This window comes from Littorina saxatilis, linkage group LG7, assembly GCF_037325665.1.
Source record: "Littorina saxatilis isolate snail1 linkage group LG7, US_GU_Lsax_2.0, whole genome shotgun sequence".
Taxonomy (NCBI): domain Eukaryota; kingdom Metazoa; phylum Mollusca; class Gastropoda; order Littorinimorpha; family Littorinidae; genus Littorina; species Littorina saxatilis.
In genome coordinates this window covers 48,968,121-48,990,446 of record NC_090251.1, presented here as the reverse complement: position 1 = coordinate 48,990,446, position 22,326 = coordinate 48,968,121, and the positions used below count along the sequence as shown (strand labels likewise).

The 22,326-nt window shown below is 41.2% G+C and overlaps 1 protein-coding gene across 1 annotated transcript in view; it reads right to left on the bottom strand.

Annotated features, from left to right (window-relative positions):
- Positions 1-20,573, bottom strand: part of LOC138971692 (1-phosphatidylinositol 4,5-bisphosphate phosphodiesterase delta-4-like) — a 70,389-nt gene extending 49,816 nt beyond the window's left edge. The window contains exon 1 of the mRNA XM_070344471.1: positions 20,557-20,573. The gene's annotated coding sequence lies outside the window, so the exon portion shown is untranslated. The remainder of the gene's footprint in view (positions 1-20,556) is intronic.
- Between the last annotated feature and the right edge of the window lie 1,753 nt (positions 20,574-22,326).

Below are 22,326 nucleotides of genomic sequence, written 5' to 3'. Positions count from 1 at the left end.
TTGGAGAGCTTCTGGCAAATTTGACAAATCTAAGGAATTTGAATAATCAATCCACTTTAGCTAACGCACCTGGCACGATTTGCTGGAAAATGCACAAGTATGATAATGTATTCAATCAAAGTGAGTGAATGCGCTTCAGGGTGCTGCTTCTCTCCTGTTTTGGAAGTAAACAATAGTCAAGAAGCGCCGCATGGGAACAAGGAGGCCAGCGCCCTCTATGACTCCGCGGCCTGGTAACATGTTTTCGTACAGGGAAGTAACTCAGGGGACGTATTCCAACCGAACCATTACAAAGTGTGGCTTTCTATTACGACATTTAGTAAAGCTTTTAAAACACTCGCTTTTGCAAAGTGAAGGTATACCTCCTGCGCAGTAGCATCAATTGTAATTCAGAATCTTATCTGCCGTTCTTAGTTAAAATTGAGCTTTTACTCAAGGTTTATGTCCTGGTATTTTGTTGTGAGACACAGCCGTCAAGCCTTTAAATACCTTATTTCTTAAAGTTCACCTACCCAGTGTAGTATTGTAATAAATGTTTTGGTTTTAAAATTATTAAGGATTTGTGATTTTAGTTATTGTCGTCATAACTGATGTCTGATACATATATAATTCTTACTGATACTTCTATACTGTTTATTTTACGCATTATGTACAATTGATGGTTAAACACGTTTTGTTAAGGAGGAGCATGCTTGTGCGTGTGTGCCGTTGTGGGTGTTGTGCGGGGAATGTATGCGGGCGTGCGTGAGCGTGTGTGTGACTGAGATTGCAAGCGATGTTCAGAAGGGCGTGTATGGATTGATTGATTGTACTCTGGCCAAAACATGTCCCTAGTGTACTGCACATGGTTGAAATAAAGTCTTATGTCTTATGTCTTATGTCTTATGTCTTATGTCTTAACTTTGGGAGCGATCTTGGGGCCTTTATTGTATTAGGTATTCTCCCTTTAATCAAAGAATCCTACTGTCACGACAGGCCACCTGCCAAGTTGGGAGAATGTTGGCTCTGGGCAATTATCGTCGTCTGAAATACTTGTGTAATTTGAACGTTCGGAAAGTCCTCTCCGATGGCTCGGCTGACACGCAAGACGCGTGTACTCTTCCATCTTACCTACTTACCTTGTTAGGTGAGTCGGACACGCTTCGCTTATTTTCTATGGGGGACTCCTGGCAGTTAGGAAAACGTGACGGATCTATGATTTTAAGATATATTTACATATCTCAAAGGAGTTGCTGTTGCTTTAGTGGCAGACGCACGTTAGTAGTTTCCCTTCGTGTACTAGTAATTGAGGCACAAGAAAACAAGTACGTATTGTGGTGCGAACTACTATCGCTTTCAATTTCAAATGTTTCTCTCGGTTACGTTTTTTGTCGAACACCAAGTGTTGTTTTAATCAATCATTGCCTGTCTACCATGTATAATCAGTATTACGCAATCAGTATTACGTAGGGATATTGCTTGGTCTATTTTCCTCAACATATTTGCCGAAACAGTCATAAAAATTAAGAGGACGTTTTGAAAGTTAAAACCGAGTATCTTCAAAGTCAAATTTCCCCCACTTTAAAAAAAAGTTGCGCAGTTCTGCCGACATGGCGGCACATTTTGAAATAAATGTAGGTTTTTTTGTCGAATGTTGACACCAAAATGACATCCGGGATGTATACAACGTTATGTGTTGATACTCCATTTAATTTTCTGTCTGAACAAAATGTACGTTTGTCCTGGAGAAAGAACACCAAATAAATCAATAGTTGCGATGAAGAGATATATGAACCAAGTGATGAAGATAATGTTGTTTGGAGAACAGCTGTCAAATATTTTCATTAAGAGATAAACACATGCTTCATTAACGATATATGATTGATTATAACACTAAACATACTATGGCCTGGTTCAATAACCTAGAGGTGTGGTCTAAAAGCGAAAAAAACGCATTAACAGCTGTGATAAGCTGTGTACACAAGCCCACCACGTCCTAAATTCCAACACACCTAATTTGTTTCCTACGCGTTTTAACTGAAGTGTGATCATGTGTCCAACAGCCAGCACAATTATTATTTATGAATAATAAACCACGTCACTCGAATCCTTAAAACAAGCATGAAAACACCCTCAAAATCACTAACAATGTCCAACATACTTGCAACCGTTTTTTTTTTTTTTTTCGCACTGTTATTGTTGGTGTTGGGATCTCTCAGCTTGAGTACAACGCAATGCCATCAACATAACATATACTGAATTGAGTTATTCCTCTTTCGTGCATTAAGAAAGATATGTCATGATTTAGGTTAGTCCTCTTCGCATGACCAGAAATGCATATCAACCGTAGACTTTAAGTTCAAGAGCAGAGCATATATATATGTACATACTGTCGACAACAGAAAATCCGAATCTCGGAGCGAACCGTATCCGATCTTTGCCTTGTACTAAACACAACTTGTATACCTCGAGTAAAACACTGACCCACATTATGCAGGTCTTTATCGCACTGTAGTTGAATAGAATCGTAAGTCAGTATACAGTGCACAGCATTAAAGGCATACCCGGTTTGCTTTTACTGTAACTGGATAGCATTGTAAGATAGGGGTATACAAATTGTCTATAGCGCATATCGGTTTGCTTTCCTTGCAAGTAAATAGTTGCTCCATGTAGTGTACACTGCGTACCCCTCTTGCACACTAGTGTTGCTTTCAAAGTGGATAATACCATATAGCATATCGGTTTGCGAAACACTGTTCGAGTGCACTGTCTTCGTCAATAACTTGTAACCTTAAAATGAAAATGAATATTTCGTTTAAAGAAAGCAGGCGTTAAACAAGAAATACATGTATAAGCCCACCGTCTTTCTTTCTGGCTTCACACTTTGAAATAACACATTTAAGGCATTCTCAGTTTGTGAAGAAATGTTCAACAACACTGTCAGCCGCGGTAGTTTCTAACCTTTGAAGGAAAACTTCAAACCTCCTTTAGTCTGTGAAGAAATACGCAAGCATGCTAATAGATTCTAACTTTACAAATGAAAACTTCAAGCCTCCTTTAGTCTGTGAAGAAATACGCAAGCATGCTAATAGATTCTAACTTTACAAATGAAAACTTCAAGCCTCCTTTAGTCTGTGAAGAAATACGCAAGCATGCTAATAGATTCTAACTTTACAAATGAAAACTTCAAGCCTCCTTTAGTCTGTGAAGAAATACGCAAGCATGCTAATAGATTCTAACTTTACAAATGAAAACTTCAAGCCTTACTCAGTTTGTGAAGGAACATTCAAGCGCACTGTCTTCCTCGAAAACGTCCAACCTTAAAATGACATTTCCAAGTCAAACGCAGTTTGCGAAGAACATGTTCAAATAAGCTATCTTCTCGAGTAGCGTCCAACCTCAGAAAGAAAAATGAAAGGCTAAATCAGTTTGCAAATAAATGTTCAAACACTGGCACAGTTTTCCTCGGAAGCTTTCCAGCCTCAAAATGCCGAAAACTGTCCCCCAGTGGCACTGAGGTGGTGAAAGCCTGGTGGGCTTCATGAAGTATTTAAGCGCTCAAGCTGGCCGTCTGATAACCAAATCGTGTTAAGAGCAGGGGAATGCTTTCCAGGACACCCACGTCAGTCGATCTCTCATCACACCCTTCCACTTCACAGCAGCCGGAGTGCCCACGCTGAATCTGTAATTAAAGGTTGGTCTTTTTCCTCCGGTTCTGCCCATACAGACACCGACTGACAGGGCATATCATTTCCATAATTTATCTAGTCAATAATTATATTCAGCTTGTTCGATCCTGCACACAAGTCCTTTGACCCTCTTCAGTCTTTGCAGTAGCGTACGTACTATAACACAGCGACACTGAATCTGTACTTAAAATGTTGGTCTTTGTCCTCTGGTTCTGCCCATACAGACACCGACTAATAGGGCATATCATTTTCATAATTTATCTAGTCGATAATTATATTCAGCTTGTTCGATCCTGCACACAAGTCCTTTGATCCTCTCTTTGCAGCAGCGTGCTTTAAAACAGCGCCACTTAAGCTGTAATTGAAGGTTGATATTGTTCCTTTAAATGTGCTCATGCAGACACCGCCTAATAGAGCATGAAACTCCCATAGCTAATTCAGTCAATCTATTCAGCTAGTTCGATCCTTCACAACGGCATACAACTCGCATAGCTAATCTCGTCCATCTACTCAGCTAGTTCGATCCTCTACAACGGCAAATAACTCGAATAGCTAGCTTATTTTATACATGTATAACTATAAGTGGTCGTTGTCTATACCATTTATTTAATGCTTGTATGTTATTTCTTACGAGACAACTTTTTATGTAAAATGTTACATTTTAATGTCTAATGTAAAGCGCCATGAGACTGCCATTCGACGGTGAACAGCGCTATAAAAAGAATGTTTTATCATTATTATTATTATTAATTCAATCTATTCAACTTGTTCGATCCTCCATACTAGTCCTTTGTTCATCTCTTTTGCAGCAGTGTGCTTTACAACATCGACACTAAAGAGATTAATCGAATGTTGATCTTTTTCCACATAATCTCCCTCGTTCAGGCAAGGAGAGCATACATCTTCTATAGTCAATCTAATCACACGAATCAACCATCCAGCTTTATCAATTCGATAAACCCTCTGTACATTCTGATTTATGCTCCACTTCTTCTCAACAGAATGTTTGAAAACAGCGATACTGCTGATATAAAAAAAGTGACATTGATGGGTTTTTTTTTTTGACAAACCGTCCCGATACAAACCAAGAGAACGTAAAACTTCTATACTGAATTTGTGCAAAGCATACAACCTATTCATGTCGTGGTATCGTCCATACAAGTCCGTCGCCTTCCTCTATTACACATCAGTAGGCGTTAAAACAGCGACACATCAACAATTAGACTAAATAGCTTAGTGAAGTCCCTAGTTTTCTCTTCCATTACCTTAACCGTTCCGTCACAGCCTACAGGCCAAGAAGTCGCAAAACTTCATTGCTCAATCTTTTTTTCTGCTCGCTTTAATTTTTTGTGGCACGTTGGTGTCACAAGCACTGTGCTAGCTAACAATTAGTTCTTACGTGTCGTATTATACCTGCTTACCGTGATCACGTCTGCCTTAAGTCAGAAGCTTGTTAGTTGTTTAGATATACATGGCAGGCCGTCTTATTCTCCAATCTGCGTTTACGGATCGAGACTAATAACAAATTGGAAGGGACGCGATAAGGACAACTAACCACCTCTGCTTTTCTGTGAAGTTCGTCTAATCTTGTCGATCAAGGCGGAAAGCAAACCCTAAAGCGGAATCCTGTGTTACTCTGAATGCACTGCTTTCACTCAGTAGTAAACACAAGAAAGCTTTCCTGCTTTTTTTCCGCACTAGCGTTTTCACTTGCTGTTGTATTGGCGTTTTCACTTGCAGTTGTAATGGCGTTTTCACTTGCAGTTGTATTGGCGTTTTCAAAGATGAAGTTCACAGGACTTCTGTACCTTTGTCGCTTGCGTATCTGTGAATTTACTGTTGGCTACTCTCCAACTTTGACCATTGTTCAGCGAATGGTGTCGTAACGTTTGCACTGAAAGGAACATGACCTTGTCAGCAGCAAAATGGCTGGTTTCACGTCCCGACACAAGAGGCACACTCACTTTTGTTTTTGTTTTATTTCCCGCAACCAGTGGTGTCCTGACCGCAACCTTTCTCGGCCTTGTGCTGAGTGTTGTAAGCCGTTAATCCTTGTTGTGCTCCTGCCTTCACTCCCACTGTATTAACACAAGTCACTGACTAAACCGCGTGCACAGTGGTATCTGTCATGTGGGGTCCCTTCGACAAGAGGACACCTCACAAGAAACGACACCGTGTAGTGTCCTACGGCGGATACAGTGAAACCCACCCCCGATTTAACACTTCCAGTCCTTTTTAAGACCTTACCTGTTCACATTTTCTGTTCAACGCCTCTTTTTCAAGACCTGACTTGTTCACATTTTCTGTTCAACGCCTCTTTTTTAAGATCTGACTTGTTCACATTCTCTGTTCAACGCCTCTTTTTTAAGATCTGACTTGTTCACATTCTCTGTTCAACGCCTCTTTTTTAAGATCTGACTTGTTCACATTCTCTGTTCAACGCCTCTTTTCACATTTTCTGTTCAACGCCTCTTTTTTAAGACATTACTTGTTCACATTTTCTGTTCAACGCCTCTTTTTTAAGACCGTACTTGTTCACATTTTCTGTTCAACGCCTCTTTTCACATTTTCTGTTCAACGCCTCTTTTTTAAGACCTTACCTGTTCACATTTTCTGTTCAACGCCTCTTTTTCAAGACCTGACTTGTTCACATTTTCTGTTCAACGCCTCTTTTTTAAGATCTGACTTGTTCACATTCTCTGTTCAACGCCTCTTTTTTAAGATCTGACTTGTTCACATTCTCTGTTCAACGCCTCTTTTTTAAGATCTGACTTGTTCACATTCTCTGTTCAACGCCTCTTTTTTAAGATCTGACTTGTTCACATTCTCTGTTCACCGCCTCTTTTTTAAGATCTGACTTGTTCACATTCTCTGTTCAACGCCTCTTTTTTAAGATCTGACTTGTTCACATTCTCTGTTCAACGCCTCTTTTTTAAGATCTGACTTGTTCATATTCTCTGTTCAACGCCTCTTTTTTAAGATCTGACTTGTTCACATTCTCTGTTTAACGCCTCTTTTTTAAGATCTGACTTGTTCACATTCTCTGTTCAACGCCTCTTTTTTAAGATCTGACTTGTTCACATTCTCTGTTCAACGCCTCTTTTTTAAGATCTGACTTGTTCACATTCTCTGTTCAACGCCTCTGTAAATGTACCAACACTTTAAGGCCGTCTACCTTTTAAGACCAAATTTTCTCAGATTGTGTGATGTCTTAAAAGGGGGTTCCACTGTATCATCTTGACCAGAAACAAGTCATACCTGGTCTCAAAGGCGTCCTTTAATTGCAGCTGACAGGTTTGAATGTCCAGTACCACACACAATGTCGTAGTTTTCATTCCTAGCTTTGAAAATGTAGACCCGCAACATTACGAATATTTGACACAACAAGCAGAAAGTAACCAAAGCAGTTTCTTCTTACTGTAAAATAATGTCTATTTATATACATTTCTCTCCCAGCTGTCACAAGTTTGTATCTGTTATTTTTAGACCTTTCTTTTGACACGGCACGAAATGTAAGCTGAGGTATGCTAAATCCGGTAGGAACAAAATCGTTAAACTACCTCTTCCCATTGCCAGTTTCAGGGATATAATTTGGGAGGGCCACCGCCGATTAAAAACAGGGGTTTTCAGCTTCGATATAGACGCAAGTCGTTCAGTTCTATTGGCTGGTTTATATTGTTAAAACCAGCATAATATACTGAGTTTCAAAAAGGAGATCTCATTTGAAGGACTAGTTGAGGGGTCACTATCAAATTTTGGCCGATGAATAAAGGCCGCATTTCTTTCTCTCATGTCCCAAGATAAATGAAATAAATCCGTCCGATGCAAATCTATCATAACGTCCGGGAACAGTTTTGGAACTGTTAGAGAAGCATCCGTTTGTACAGTGCTAGCAGTGTTTGGAACGACTCAAAAAACAAGAAAGGTAGGTTGTTGGAACGTTTGCTATTGACAAAACAATACATTTGTTTTTAGTGTTTGGAATGAATACACGCCAAACGTAACCTTTCGCTGCTACAGGCACAATCATACACGAGCCAGACTCCTCCCCCCCCCCCCCCCAACCTGGATAGCGATTGTGACAGGCCTTGCTGTGGTATGGCCAAGTGTAAAGTTCGTTTTTGGCCGTGAGTATAATGACCTTTATCCAGTCTGTCAGGCTGTTTCGTCTTTTTCTCTCGCAACACTGAAGGGAGGGGGGAGGGGGCGCCATTATGCTGGCTATAAATGTGCTGTCAAGTCTGCTTAAAACCCTGCAACTTTTTGTCATGTTAAACTGTCGGCGATTCTAATTTCATCGCGACGACATCACGACATGCTCTGCTGACGTATGGCATGATCCATGAGTTGCGTAAGGGTGACGTTATATAAGTTGCACATATAATTATACTCTCTCATAAGTTTTGTTGTACACACAGAAACTGGACGAAACTGTCCACACATTTTGCACAGTTGAAGAAGAGATCAGAGGAAAATCCTCACTCTGCACATAAGTAGGCTAGACTTTTGATTGTTGGTATGTGTCAAAGCGGAAGGAAGCTCTTCTCACATGTATGTAAAAGCCTGGGCAGAACTGGGGTGGTTTACACGATCATTTACACAAAAAGTAAGGTATGCTCAAAGCAACCAATGTCAGACCGTCTCTGCATTACACTTCAACAAGTTATAGCACACGGAATAAATACGACCCACCACAACGCCGGGAGAAACACTTGATGGAAGAGGAACTCCACATTCAGCGAAAACTGTGGGGTGTTTGAAAGTTTGAAACTGAAAAGAAACGCCCGGAAGCAGGGTCACGCAAGATCGTGGTTCTCGTAGCAGAAGACGGTTTATGCCTATCGCCAGTTCCTCTCTCCTGCATGCACACTGCAATTTCACGTTCTTACTCCTCTTCAGCAAAATCCTGAATATGGTCGAGCAATCTTATCTCAAAGGCACCGCTGTAGAATGTTCAAAAGTGGCTGTCGGCTTCTGACAGTGAAGATGGATTGTGTTCGAACAGTGCATCAAAGAGGGGTCGGAATGATGAGGGGTAGGGAAGTGGTGGTCATAGGCGATGGTGCTCGATCTCTACCGCCCTCTGTGTATATCTCTGGTTCTGTCTCTGTGTTAGTGTGTATCTCTCCCTTCATCTCGGTCACTATATCTGTCTTCCTTGCGGTCTCTCTCTGTATCTTTGTCTTCCTCTATGTTCCTCTCTCCTTCCTCCTCCCCCCTCTCTCTGTCTCTCTCTGTTTCTGTCTCTCTCTCTCTCTGTCTCTGTCTCTCTCAGTCTCTATCAGTCTCTCTCTCTCTCTCTCTCTCTCTCTCTCTCTCTCTCTCTCGCTCTCTCTCGCTCTCTCTCTCTCTCGCTCTCTCTCTCTCTCTCTCACACCACTCTCTCTCTCTCTCTTTCTCTCTCACTTTCTATCCCTTTCTCCCTTTTCTACTCTCTATATATCTCCGCCTCTATCTTTCCATGAGACGAGAGATGGAAACTTCTTTACTAAGCCTTGCTAGTCTTTGATGAAAAATGTCAACCTGATCTCTTAGGTTAAGTCAACCATGGACATCATCTCCAGGCGAAATTGATTTTCGGGAGGATCGACACAAACGCACATTTATAAGTATGGCTCCGCCTGACATCGCGCTGAAGAAGTGATAATAATAATAATAATAATAATAATAATAATAATAATAATAATAATAATAATAATATTAGTAATGCATGATATTTCTTTAGCGCATGTATCCAAGGTTTAACCCTGTCCAAAGCGCTGTACAATCCTACGACAACAAAAGTATCCCTACAAAGGAGAGAAGAAACGGATAGTAGACAAAGACGCAGTATCCCTCTCTCCCTTAAGAGTAAAGAGTGTTGTCGAAGACTTGTTTCTTGTTTTTAGGGGGGGGGGGGGGGGGGGTATTTGGTTTAAACAAAATGTTATTCAAAATTTCTTCGCATGAACAGTTCGAAACACACAGCTAGGACACGCACTCAAGCAAATGCTTATATCACGTGCATTTGCCAAGCACATCATTGTGGGGCTTTTAATCAATAACATGCATCCGTCTTGTTTCTTGTTCCAGTGTGAAAAAAGGGTATCCGGAAATCCATATAATTCTCTGCTTTAACGGAAATGAAGCATAAATCAGGTATCCCTCTCTTGCTGAAGATGCATGTGTATTCCTCTCTGTCTGAAACGAAAGGGGGGAATCCTGATCCCTAAATCACTCCTTTTCTTGACAAATATATAGCCGAAGACTTGTTTTGCTCTCGTTCTTGATAAAAAAAAAATAGAGTAGCCGCAGATATGTATAACTCTTTTTGTAAAAAGAAGAGTAGACGAAGTTACGTACGTATCACGCTAATCCTTGAACGACGAGAAGCTGAAGATATGTATCACTCTTTGCTTTAAATATATGTAAATGTATCACTCTGTATATTAACAAAATCCAATCAAAGTAGCCCAACACTCTTATCACCATTTGTCCTTGGAAGAAGAGTAGCCAAAGAGAAAGATCACTCCAGGTATTAATCGGAGACGTGCACCATTTTCTATTTGGAACACGAGTTGTCGTATTTATTGTACAGATACTCACGCCGTTTACGTATACACACACTTGAACCTTTCCTCAGTCAGAAATCTCGGGCCTTTGCCGTCTAACAGATGCAACATTCAAATCACAAGTGCTTATGAAAGCTGTATTTCTCAAAACATGTCAGTAAAACTTTCTCCAATCTGTTGACCACGACACTAATAATTATGGGAGAGGAAAGCTGTTCCCTGTGGTTACCTTCTTGGCGAAAATTACATGTATCTCCTTGTGTATACAGTTCTTCACCGTGCGAATTGTCCACGATACAGCGCACGCAATTTAAACACACAGTGGAGCTTTTCATGACATCCGTCACGGGTCGTTGACTAGGTTACGCTTCAGTGTCGCCAACCCCGTCACCCCCATCCCTCCCCTCTTGTCCTCTCCGCCTCCCTAACTCCATCCTCTTTGTCCCAGCCCCCCCCCCCCCCCCCCCCCTTCCTCACCTTTCTCCTCCACTAGCTGAGATTCAGAAGACGTCAGGCAAGGTATTCCCTCCTGTGACGCCCTTGAAAGGTTTAGAGACATGTAAGGATTTAAAGCTGAATAATGATAATCCCTCCGATTATCCAGGATATTCCCGAACACCTGATGCATAGCAGTAAATGCCAAGGTAAGCTAAATATAGTTTACAGTGGAACGCCGCCCAAAGACCTAAAAACGATATTAAAAAATCAAGTCTTAAAAAACTGCTAGTCTTAAAATGGAGAAAAGTTTACAGAGTGTATAAGCTTAGATAGAATATCCGAAAAAGCATAGTTTTCAAAGGGAGGGGGGTGGGGGGGGGTTGTAAATATGGGGATCTGGAAAAGGAATTTCCATTGTACCAACCGTGTGGTGACAGGAAGGTGAAACAGTTTTAGCCAGGCGCTATTTTTGGACAGAGTGACGTTAAAAAAACGATTTTATCATCATCATAGTTTGGGACGATTTAATTCAGCCATAACGTAATTACTGCCAAGTCCCTGCGCATGTAACTACAGCACAATGTTCGGTCTTTCGTTTTGGAAACGCCTAAGACACGTCGACCATACAAATACTACATTTATTTATGTCTTAACATAGCACAGCCATTTTGTTTGACGCCATTTTGTTTGACGTTGGACTGGGTGGCCGAGTGGTAACGCACTTGCGCTCGGAAGCGAGTGGTTGCGAGTTCGACCCTGGGTCAGGGCGTAAGCAATTTTCTCCCCCCTTTCCTAACCTAGGTGGCGGGTTCAAGTGCTAGTCTTTCGGATGAGACGAAAAACCGAGGTCCCTTCGTGTACACTACATTGGGGTGTGCACGTTAAAGATCCCACGATTGACAAAAAGGTCTTTCCTGGCAAAATTGTATAGGCATAGATAAAAAAATGTCCACCAAAATACCCGTGTGACTTGGAATAATAGGCCGTGAAAAGTAGGATATGTGCCGAAATGGCTGCGATCTGCTGGCCGATGTGAATGCGTGATGTATTGTGTAAAAAAAAATCCATCTCACACGGCATAAATAAATCCCTGCGCCTTGAATATGTGCGCGATATAATTTGCATAAAATAAAAATAAAAAAACAAAAAAATAAATCCCTGCGCTTGGAACTGTACCCACGGAATACGCGCGATATAAGCCTCATATTGATTGATTGTTTGTTTGAATACATCGTTGTACACAACGCTGAATCATAATCTCAGTCCTGAAGAGAAACCCCCCAGCAATTTGTGTATTGCAAACGTCCATCTTCTGCCCAAAACAAAAACAGCACTAGTTTGCGCACTGCACTGTGAACGCATGTTGAAGTCGTACTCATAAGTGTCAATGTTGTGTACAGAAAAGTTCCATTTTGGCCTCGACACGGACATTTGGCGTAAGTTGATTTTTGGCGATTTTAACTTTGTTTTGCGTTTTGGACTAAGCAACTCATGCTCCATTACCTGGTGCTTTCAGAATTTAAATGCGATACCCAGAAGTGGTGAAATCCACCCGTGAAGAAATGGCGTAATTTTCTGAAGTGCAGAAAATGGCTTAGTCCCATTAAGAGAAAACGGCGTAACTCTACCAGAGAATTTGACCTTTCTGTCGAGATACAAAGCACAGCACTTGCCGAGAAAACACGTTAAAGTCAGCTTCTCAATTTCCATGAAAATGTACAATTATTTTGTACTGGACGCTTCCATCCTCTATCCAATAAAACACACCTTATGTGCAGTGCATTGCCAAGGCAATTGAAAAATTTCATACTCTCATGTTCAATACAATGTTTCACATTTTTTGTACAGCCGGAAACTTCTGTCACAACCAAACACAACACTTGCCGAGAAGACACGTTGAAGTGTAACTCTCAGTCGCCACAAAAAGACACATTTTTTGCGTCAGAAAGAAACTCCAACCTTCCGTTCACTCACACTGTACGATCATGGGTATTTCATAACTTCAAAACAAAATTGCAATGTAAATGTCCGTTTCTGTGTCGTTGACACCGGCTGACGGTATATAATATATATTATATGGTTACAGCAAAAACTCCAAGCCAAATTATCGATAATATTGAGAAAGCTTCACAAAACTAATGCAAAGGCAAACATGCCATGAAACTACCCGTTTGTGACATTGTTTTAAGCGCGTTTCTACAGGGTAATTATTAGCTCGCCGTGGAACCAGGCTCATTGTTATGGTGTCTTTGTGTGTTTAATCGAATGTCGAGCACGAATATTAACTATATCAATACCTCACCTGTTTGTTTAACGAAGAGTATAGCAGGGGTCGACACTAACTTATTTGGCCTGGGGCCACATATGGCCCCAGAGATGGACATTGCTGGGGCGGAAAACAAAAATCTGGGGCCCGCTCTCAGTATTCACGTGCGGCAATGCATTGTCTGTTTTTCTTCATCGTACTGAAGCCAGGGAAATTCTTTCAACCATTTGACATTGAAATTACGACATGGCTCCATCGGTCTCTTTTTTTCGTTTCTCTCCATCCTGTTCTTCATCTTCATTTCCATGTCTTTTTACACAAGGGATGTGTCGCCACATTATGCGTTTGGCATTTGAAGGCGATACTTATCTCTCACACTAAAGAGCGCAATCTGGGAGTTATTTCCCTTGCGGCATTGTCCTTCGACGATTTCAATGTGTTTTTTTCTTGACTGCGGCATTGATCGTAACGCAAATTTCAGTGACGACTTTGACTGGCGATTTTTAGTGATTGGCTCTGGCAGTAGAATTTTCGGTTTGTCATTGTTGGAATTTATCCTGGGGCGGAGTGGGCCCCAAGCTTCGGCAATGTTTGGGGCGGAACACAAAACTCTGGGGCGTTCCGCCCCCGCTAGTGCCGAACCCTGTATAGTTATGACAACGGATACATTTTGAGGTCCCACAGCATAATTATTGTTGTTAGATGTCGTTAATAAATATGTTCTGTTTGAACACTGACACATTAATCATAGATGACGGTTGACGGAACTTGAAAGACAAAATGTGTGTTGTGTTGACTAGGGTGCAATATCTACAGCTAAACACACTAACAGAATGATGCCCTCGGGACTAACGGAATCGTTCCGTGTTGATCGGCTCATGAAAACATAACAGTATGCACTAGAAGGGGTTTGATGTTAAGAGGGAATAAAAGCAACCATTGCATTGGAATTTGACAGATTGATCATTCGTTTTTGGTCTCTGGTCGGTACTAGACGATCTAATTAGCAATCTACGACCGCAGCGGTTTCTTTTATTTATTTTGTTTCCTTTCCTGAAGACGGTATTTTTTGTAGCTCCAAAATGATTAACATCAACTATAGGCTTCATTATTGTATTCTACGCTGGTGCTGCAAGTTTTTTTTTCTTCTTCTTCTGCGTTCGTGGGCTGAAACTCCCACGTTCACTCGTGTTTTTTGCACGAATGGATTTTATGTGTATGACCGTTTTTTACCCCGCCATTTAGGCAGCCATACGCCGTTTTCGGAGGAAGCATGCTGGGTATTTTCGTGTTTCTATAACCCACCGAACTCTGACATGGATTACAGGATCTTTTTCGTGCGCACTTGGTCTTATGCTTGCGTGTACACACGGGGGTGTTCGGACACCGAGGAGAGTCTGCACACAAAGTTGACTCTGAGAAATAAATCTCTCGCCGAACGTGGGGACGAACTCATGCTGACAGCGGCCAACTGGATACAAATCCAGCGCGCTACCGACTGAGCTACATCCCCGCCCCGTGCTGCAAGTTGTGATCCCGGTTTTACCTTGATCATGTATTTGCATTAAAGGCACAGTAAGCCTCCCGTAAACCATCACAGACACTGTCAGGCTTTTACACACAGTAAAAACACCTTTTCGTGTGAACACTCACCGCTTGAGACCATCCTTGGTGCCCTACGTAAAGAGCGAGCAATTTTCAAAGAATTTACTTTTGCGTGGCGAGCCGGATTGTCTGATCAGACAATCGGACGACGCGTTTTGGCGCTAGACCTAATTTTTGAAATCTAAATAATAAGTTGACAGCTTGTTACACAAACATTCTTAAATCATAAAAGAATTCTTTTTTCATCAAGACAAGATCAGTACAACTCGACGTTTTGAAAGTTTAAAAACAGATCGCCCGGAAGTGTGTCCCGCAAAACGTGGTTCTCGTAGCAGACGAATGTTCTGCATGTCGCCAGATTTCTTTGAACGGTCAACCGACACCGCTCAGTTCGTGTGGCTCGCAGCCGTTTGTTGCGTTCTAGATTCAGAGGTACACAATAACGTGCTATTGCAATTGCAGATACAGCGAGTCGCATTGAAATCACAAACTGACTACTAAATTGTGAAAAACAGGAAAGTGGATCATACGGGTTCACGATGGCTCAGGGGGTAGATAAACCACGAAAACAGGAGTGTGGTTTACGCGAGCTAAATAGCCATTCAAACGAACTGTGTCATTCAATGCTATGAAATGGTATTGCAAGTGTGTTCGATAAGATTAGAACTGCTTTTTTCACGAGATTTAAATCGTTCTGTAAACCATTTTAGACATACTGGGGCTTTAAGTTTAAATTTGCAACAAAGCGCATATTTTGTTGCTGGTATTTCCATCGGTATGCCTACAATATAATTATACTATACTAGCTGAACAGGGAAATACACTTGAACCACTGTGATGTAGAACACTGAGAGTCGATAATTAGGGTCTTTATATATATATCAGTCTACGCACAGCAAATAGTGTCTAAACCCTGTTTGTCTTTACTTCCGTTTGTACGTCGCGGTCATTGCATTTCCTGTATCAAAAACTAGTTGTTTCTGTAATGCCATATTAACTTCCTTATTGAGTCATGCCTTCAAGTATATCAAAGGAATTGCTATGCTACGCTAACTTGGTTTTTCTGTCCCCAGAACCAGTGTATATACAGGGTGACCCCAAAAAAAGAGTACCCAAACAAAACGTCATAAATTGAACAAAAATAAAGCAATCTTCATAACATTTATTTACACACACAAGGAGCCTCTGCATGATTTGCACAGAAACTGTTAGCGTTCTAGCTTGTCTTTCAGGAAAGTTATGCTCATTCTACAGAACATGCTCCAAATGGCCTCTGCGGCGCTGCAGGCAAACTTGAACTCGCCGCGCAAAGTTATCAATCACCCGCACACACTTTTGGGACATGACGTGGTTGTATACTAGGAAAGAAATTGTATAAACTCGAGCTTTTTATAGCCAATGAAAGTCAAAGTGGCAGCCAACGTTCCTGGTCGTAGCGACATCTGGTGTCAAGGGAGACTATGTACTCTAGAGATGCCTAGGTCGTGTAGGCAGTTGTTCTCGCCCTTGTTTGTCAACAGTAATGCTGTCTGCCTGTCTCTGTCCTGTCTGCCCGCCTGTCTGGCCGCTGCCTGGGTGTGTATCTGCGTGTGTGTGTGTGTGTGTGTGTGTGTGTGTGTGTGTGTGTGTGTGTGCGCGCGCGTGTGTGTGTGAGTTTTCTGTGCGTGTCGCATCAAAAAAATCTGTATTAGTCTTTTCCTCAGTTCGCGAGGGATTGAATTTGCAGGCTCAATTTGGTCCGGCGACCAACTTCATGAATTCCACTTTCAGGCTCGCCAAGACTGATCAAATAAAAAAAATTGTCTGAACTCTCTCAGTAAATAGGTTCTGTTGATCAAGACCAATTATCGCAGACGACTATACACACTATTGCGGGAACAAAGGACACTGTCGAGTGGCACGCCGAACAACGTGTGATCGATGGATGATTAATTAGTTAGAGAGTTGTTGCTCCACTTCCATTTTCTCTGCTGCGTTGGTCCAGACAAGTGAGTGCGAAGACCACCACGCGGAATTTGCTGGATTCCTGCTGGCATTGCTTCGATTCAGATTCTGGTTCTTGATTTTTATGTCGCTTTCATATTCTTTTCTTTTCTTTTTTTGGAGGCGTAAAGTTTGTGTTCCCTGACGTGTATTACTGCTTTGCACGCAGCGTGCGTTTTTCATCCGACGACGCAGGGCAGAAGCTTGATTCGTAAAGATGTCACACTCATCCCTGGCATGCATGGAACCAGAAACGTGTGAAAGGCGAATTCTGTCTGGAGTTTGAATAAAATACACAAAAAGTGTTCTGTTAATAATTCGAGGTCGTCTTTTTGGTTGTTGTTTAAAAATGTACGAATCCTTCATAAATAAATACAGACACAACGAACACATACAGACAATTAAACCACTCAGTGCAATGTTGCTGATGTTGATAATGTTGGTGGTTATGATAACGATAATGGTGATGGTGACACGAATGATGATGATGACGATGATGACAATGGCGAAGATGACGATGACGATGATGATGATGACGATGATGATGATGATGATGACGACGACGACGACGATGATGATGATGATGATGATGATGATGATGATGATGATGATGATGATGATGATGATGATGATGATGATGATGATGATGATGAATAGTAAGAGGAAAGATGATAATGCCGATAACAATGAGTTTGACGTAGGTAGCCAGTGCACAAAAAGTGTAACAGCACTCAGCAGTTAAACAAAAGTCACTGCTCTGCCAGTTGATTGCAAGTAAAATAACACGAGGTTACATCAATAAATGAATCCGCGACCTACAATACTCTGTGAACTCTGAACAAAGCTAAACCCAGAGACAAAGACTAATTGGTGTCTTAAGTGTAGGACACATATTTGCGAATGAGAAATGTTTCTCTAGTGCTGAGTGTGTGATTCATCACTGATGCGTCTCCTCTTGTATTATTCAGTTGACCTGACCAGAGTTCAAAACACTAATGAGAGCTTTCCACAAAGGGGTGCATCAGCAGTGAAGCACACCATCTAGCTCTACACAAACACAAACTGGGACGAACCTTTCGCCTGTGTTTTAATTGTTTTTTTCCCCAATCAACAAGCCCGATTGTGTCGTATGCAAAAATATTGCATTTTCTCAATAATATTGCCCTCAATTCAAGCGGATATTGTTAGGGTGTGTTTCTGCAATATGTGCACTATTGTGTATGAGCTCATGCCACAGTCTTGGTGCAAACGTGACATGACAGCTAAATATTTGGGCTGTGTAAGGGACACTTTGAAGTTACCCGGCTTGTTTACCCCTCTGGTCAATGAAACAAACAGCAGATAATGTCCAAAGTAGAAGATATCAAGCAGCGTGGATTGTTGCATATTCTAGCACAATTTAGATATAGATAAGCACAATCTTAAGTTAGTGCAGATATGCGACCTTGACTTTTTCAAATGTAGTTGTCAAGGTAGTTTATTTAAAAGAAAAAAAAGCATGGGATGTTTTGTGCGAGTGAAGTCACGTAACGCACGAGAGAAAGACCATGCCCTCAAGAAGTAAAGGAAAATGTTGGTTGCGGTCATGTCAACTCCATTCTACTTTTTCTCTTATTGTTGAGTTTCGTATTTTTCTACTTTTGTTTTGTTTTTTGCGCACCGTTGTTCACGATTTTTTTCATTCCCCTTGCAATACTTCAAATTTTAAACCCAAACCGATATAAAAAAAAAATTATAGTCGAGGTTGCAAAAAGAAAGCTTCCCGCACCTACCTGTTTTATGAAGGACGGTCCAGTCGATGGTCAAGCTGATGTGACGTTGGAAATTCGAGAGTAATACCAACCAATAACAACCAACCACATACTTTGCGGTAAAGCACACACAGATATAGGCTGCATTCTCATGGCTTAAACAATGTGTCCAACCGTAGAAATAGGCTCAGACTCTGAACCATGTTATCAACCAAGACTAAAAACAAAAAAGTGTAAACGACACAATATTTCCCAAAGAAAAAAATGGGGAAAGAGGGGGAGGGGGGTTGTGAAGGGGGAAGAATTGGGATGAAAGAGCGCACACACATCATTTCATTTGCCACTTAACTCATGTCCTCTTAACATTCCAACTACACTGAAAAACAAAGAAATGAGACATAACACAACAGGGACAGGCAAACGTAGAAAAGAAAACCGCGACCGAAAAAAAAGCCACATACACACAACACCCTAATAAGATGGGAAACTAGGTCCAAGCAAATCGTGATCTCGTTTAAAACAAGGTGCTACAGGAAAAACAAGTACCTCGATGCGAATAGCACCAACCATCAAAATTAATTAATAATAACAACCACCAGGCGCTTCAGATGAAAGCAAAGGAAAAAGCAAATAACAAAAACAACCAGACAACACTTGCCGTCTAACAACAACAACAACAACAACAACAACAACAACAACAACAACAACAACGGGTAAATAGCTTAAAGCTTAAGCAAAACATGTTGCTTGGTTGGAGGGTGGGCCGTTGGTAAGTGAAACAAGAGGAACAGACTGAGGGGGGGACTACCACCCCCCCCCCCCCCCGCTTTAACACCGATTTTTTTTGTTTTTTGTTAAGGAAAAGGTAACATATTCATGCAGTGAAAACGTGCCCTCACATGTACACTTGCACTATATATTTTCCTAGCGTTTCCTTAAAGGCGCACTCGTTCCAGTGAAAACAGCTCGGTTAACTATCTCTGGTCAGGCTTCCCATGGGATAACAACATCCTTCCACTTGGTCGCATGCCAACAATCAGCACCCTGAATGCTTTGTGACCTGGAATGTTAAGATGGATGCATGGGCTGAAACTCCCACGTTCACTCATGTTTTTGCACGAGTGGGTTTTTACGTGTATGACCGTTTTTACCCCGCCATTCAGGCAGCCATACGCCGCTTTCGGAGGAGTGGTGCAGCATTCCGAACGAAACCACTTAATCTTTCTTTTTATCAGTCGCTAAGATTCAAATTAACAAAATGACGTGCAGTTTGTCACTTGTTAATTGCTCAGAACTGTGCAACCATGCATATATGAAAGCATGCTTTGTTTCGTTCTGTGAACCACATCTACGTTATAATGTATGCATGTGTATACATGCAGCTGCATTCAGCATGTTCCTGGCAGTGAAAACACATGTTTTGTTTTCTTTTTGTTTTCATATTGCTCAAGGATTCGGCCTCATACCGTCAAAAAATAACAGCTACCAGACTGTCAAATTATACCATTGCATAGGTTGTGGCTTGCATTTACAAGTGTGCGAAACAGTATCGTTGAACGGACAGTAGTGTACAGTTTTAAAGTGGTTCTAAATCGTGTAGCCATTAACACTTGCCTGCGCATAATCTCTTTCTTCAAAGTGGTCATGCATACATAGTGTCCTGTGCCTCCAAACAGCAAAACATATCGGAGCATTGTATAAGCTACCTACAGTTCATGCAATGTGTAAACAAACACACACACACACAATCGCCAATTCTCGCTTCAAAGCACAAACGCGGGCATGCCTAGGGTGAAGTTACGGGCCGGCACAGTTGCAGAGAATGACGATTTTTTCTCACCCGTGTTTTGCTTATCGCATCCCCTCTCCACCTTCCATTAATAACTCCTTACGGGGGCCAAGAAATCAATTAATTCTCGATAGAAACAAAAATTGTGATGATCCAAGATTCCCAAAGAATCGTGCACTGTGATATGGACTCGCCAAAGTAAGTACAATACTTCCACCAAGCTCTCTCAATGCGTGAATGCATGCATGAAATAATATTTATGCTGCTGGTAAAAATCCAAACAACATTTTGTTTGTAAATGTGCAACGATGCTTAAGTTAAACAACTTAAACAAAAACAACTAAGACATGAACAAATCAAAAACATACGTTCAAAGCAAAAGAACAAAAAATAATGTGAAACATTAGCGTGTCAAAGGTGCTTCAGTATCGTCCCAAGCGATCGAACAACAACATCAAACCCCAAGATGCAGAAAAAATGCAGAACAAATAAACTGATTCATTACCTCCTCCAAGTCCGATGAAACCTGGAAACATCAATATAACAAGATATAATGAATGCTGATTGTTGATATATAATTATTCGTGTCAGGATCATTCCGCAATGTTAATCTTGAATGGTAATAACATTTGTCACGATTCGCTCAGCCTGTGCATGCAGGAACCCACCACCACCCAACCCCACTTCCAACCGCATCCCCCCCCCCTTCTCTCTCTCTCTGTCTCTGTCTCTCTCTCTCTCTCTCTCTCTCTCTCTCTCTCTCTCTCTCTCTCTCTCTCTCTCTCTCTCTCTCTCTCTCTCTCTCTCCTGCCCTTATCTCAAGAAAAACTCAAGTTATTTTCTTCCCGTAAAACAAGAAATAATATCTTTACAAAATTGCGACAAAGACATTGCACACATTCATTTTCTTTTCTTTATACCTTATTTAGCTACTTTTTATTTTTTAATTTTTTTAATTTTTTTGTTTTTACCAATAAGCTGCTTGCCAACATGATCAATAATTTGTGAGAATGGTTACGCTAGGAGGTAAAGCATCTACAGTATGAAGCAGAAGATCAACCTGCGTATAACGGAGATGTAGCACCGGAAATAAAACAGATTATAAAACAGATTATTGCAGAAGAGGCCAGAGAACTACGACCACTTTGCCTACTAAGCCAGACCAGATCAGCCCCAAAAGATGTTGAAACAAGCATTCAGCAGATAATCAACATTGGAAGACCGGTGAACATTATAGTTCTTTGAGCTACAAGGTTTTGCCCTGGAAGCGTAAAACCCAACTGGTCGTGAAGAAATACCGGTTTGGAAAATGTCAAATACCTTGCCACTTTAACAGACACTAGGATTCAACATCCGAAGAGGGCAAAAAGGCATAGCATTCTCACATATTCAAACTGGTCATACGCCAACACCTAGAATCCGAACGTGACTATCACGACGAAAAAAGGCAGACTTGTTTGCTCCAAAAAACAAAACCGCTAATGTCTGTTTCGCAAATCTGATCAAAAACAATTTCGCGAAAACAAATCCATTGTACTCAGTACAACAACAACAAAACGAGAGAAAAAAACCCACTAAAAACAACAAAACGCAATTGCTACAGAAACACACTGCTAACATAATCAAAATCAAGAGTTAAGAAGTTTATGGAATTTATAATCATAAGCAATCCGTAACATTCAATGGAAGCTATCGATAGATCAATTTGTATTGTATTCTTACGCAGTATCACCCTCTTATTTCCAACGCCCTAACGAGGAAAGGTGAATCCGATGAGAATAACAAACTACTTGCCTGTGTGAAAACAACAAAATAACAACTACAAACGTCAGCTTATAACGTGAGCTCAGCTCTGCTTACGTCAGGTTATTCAAGAATTGTGAGCAAGTAATAAAGTAGCCATTAGCAAATCTACTGTTCCCGGAAATATGTTGGGAAGACAAGAGAAAAACCATAACAAGTACGAAAAAAGCGACCATTTGTAATGTTACTGCATTCTACGGTTTGAAGTCCAAAGAGATTTGTCCTCAGAAACCGGAATCTTGCAGCGAATACAGCACTACAAAGATGAAGTCGTTTCCAAGCATGACAGCAGTTCTAGCTGCAGAACAGGTAAGCCACCCGGCAATGCAAAACCACCAGTCAAAGTCTAGAGACTTCTGTCAAGTACAGACAGAACATAATCCACAAGACAAAGAATCACCAGCTATCCCCATACCAACCACAAGCCAAGACATGCATGACGGATCTTTCACACACACAACAACGCGCGCGC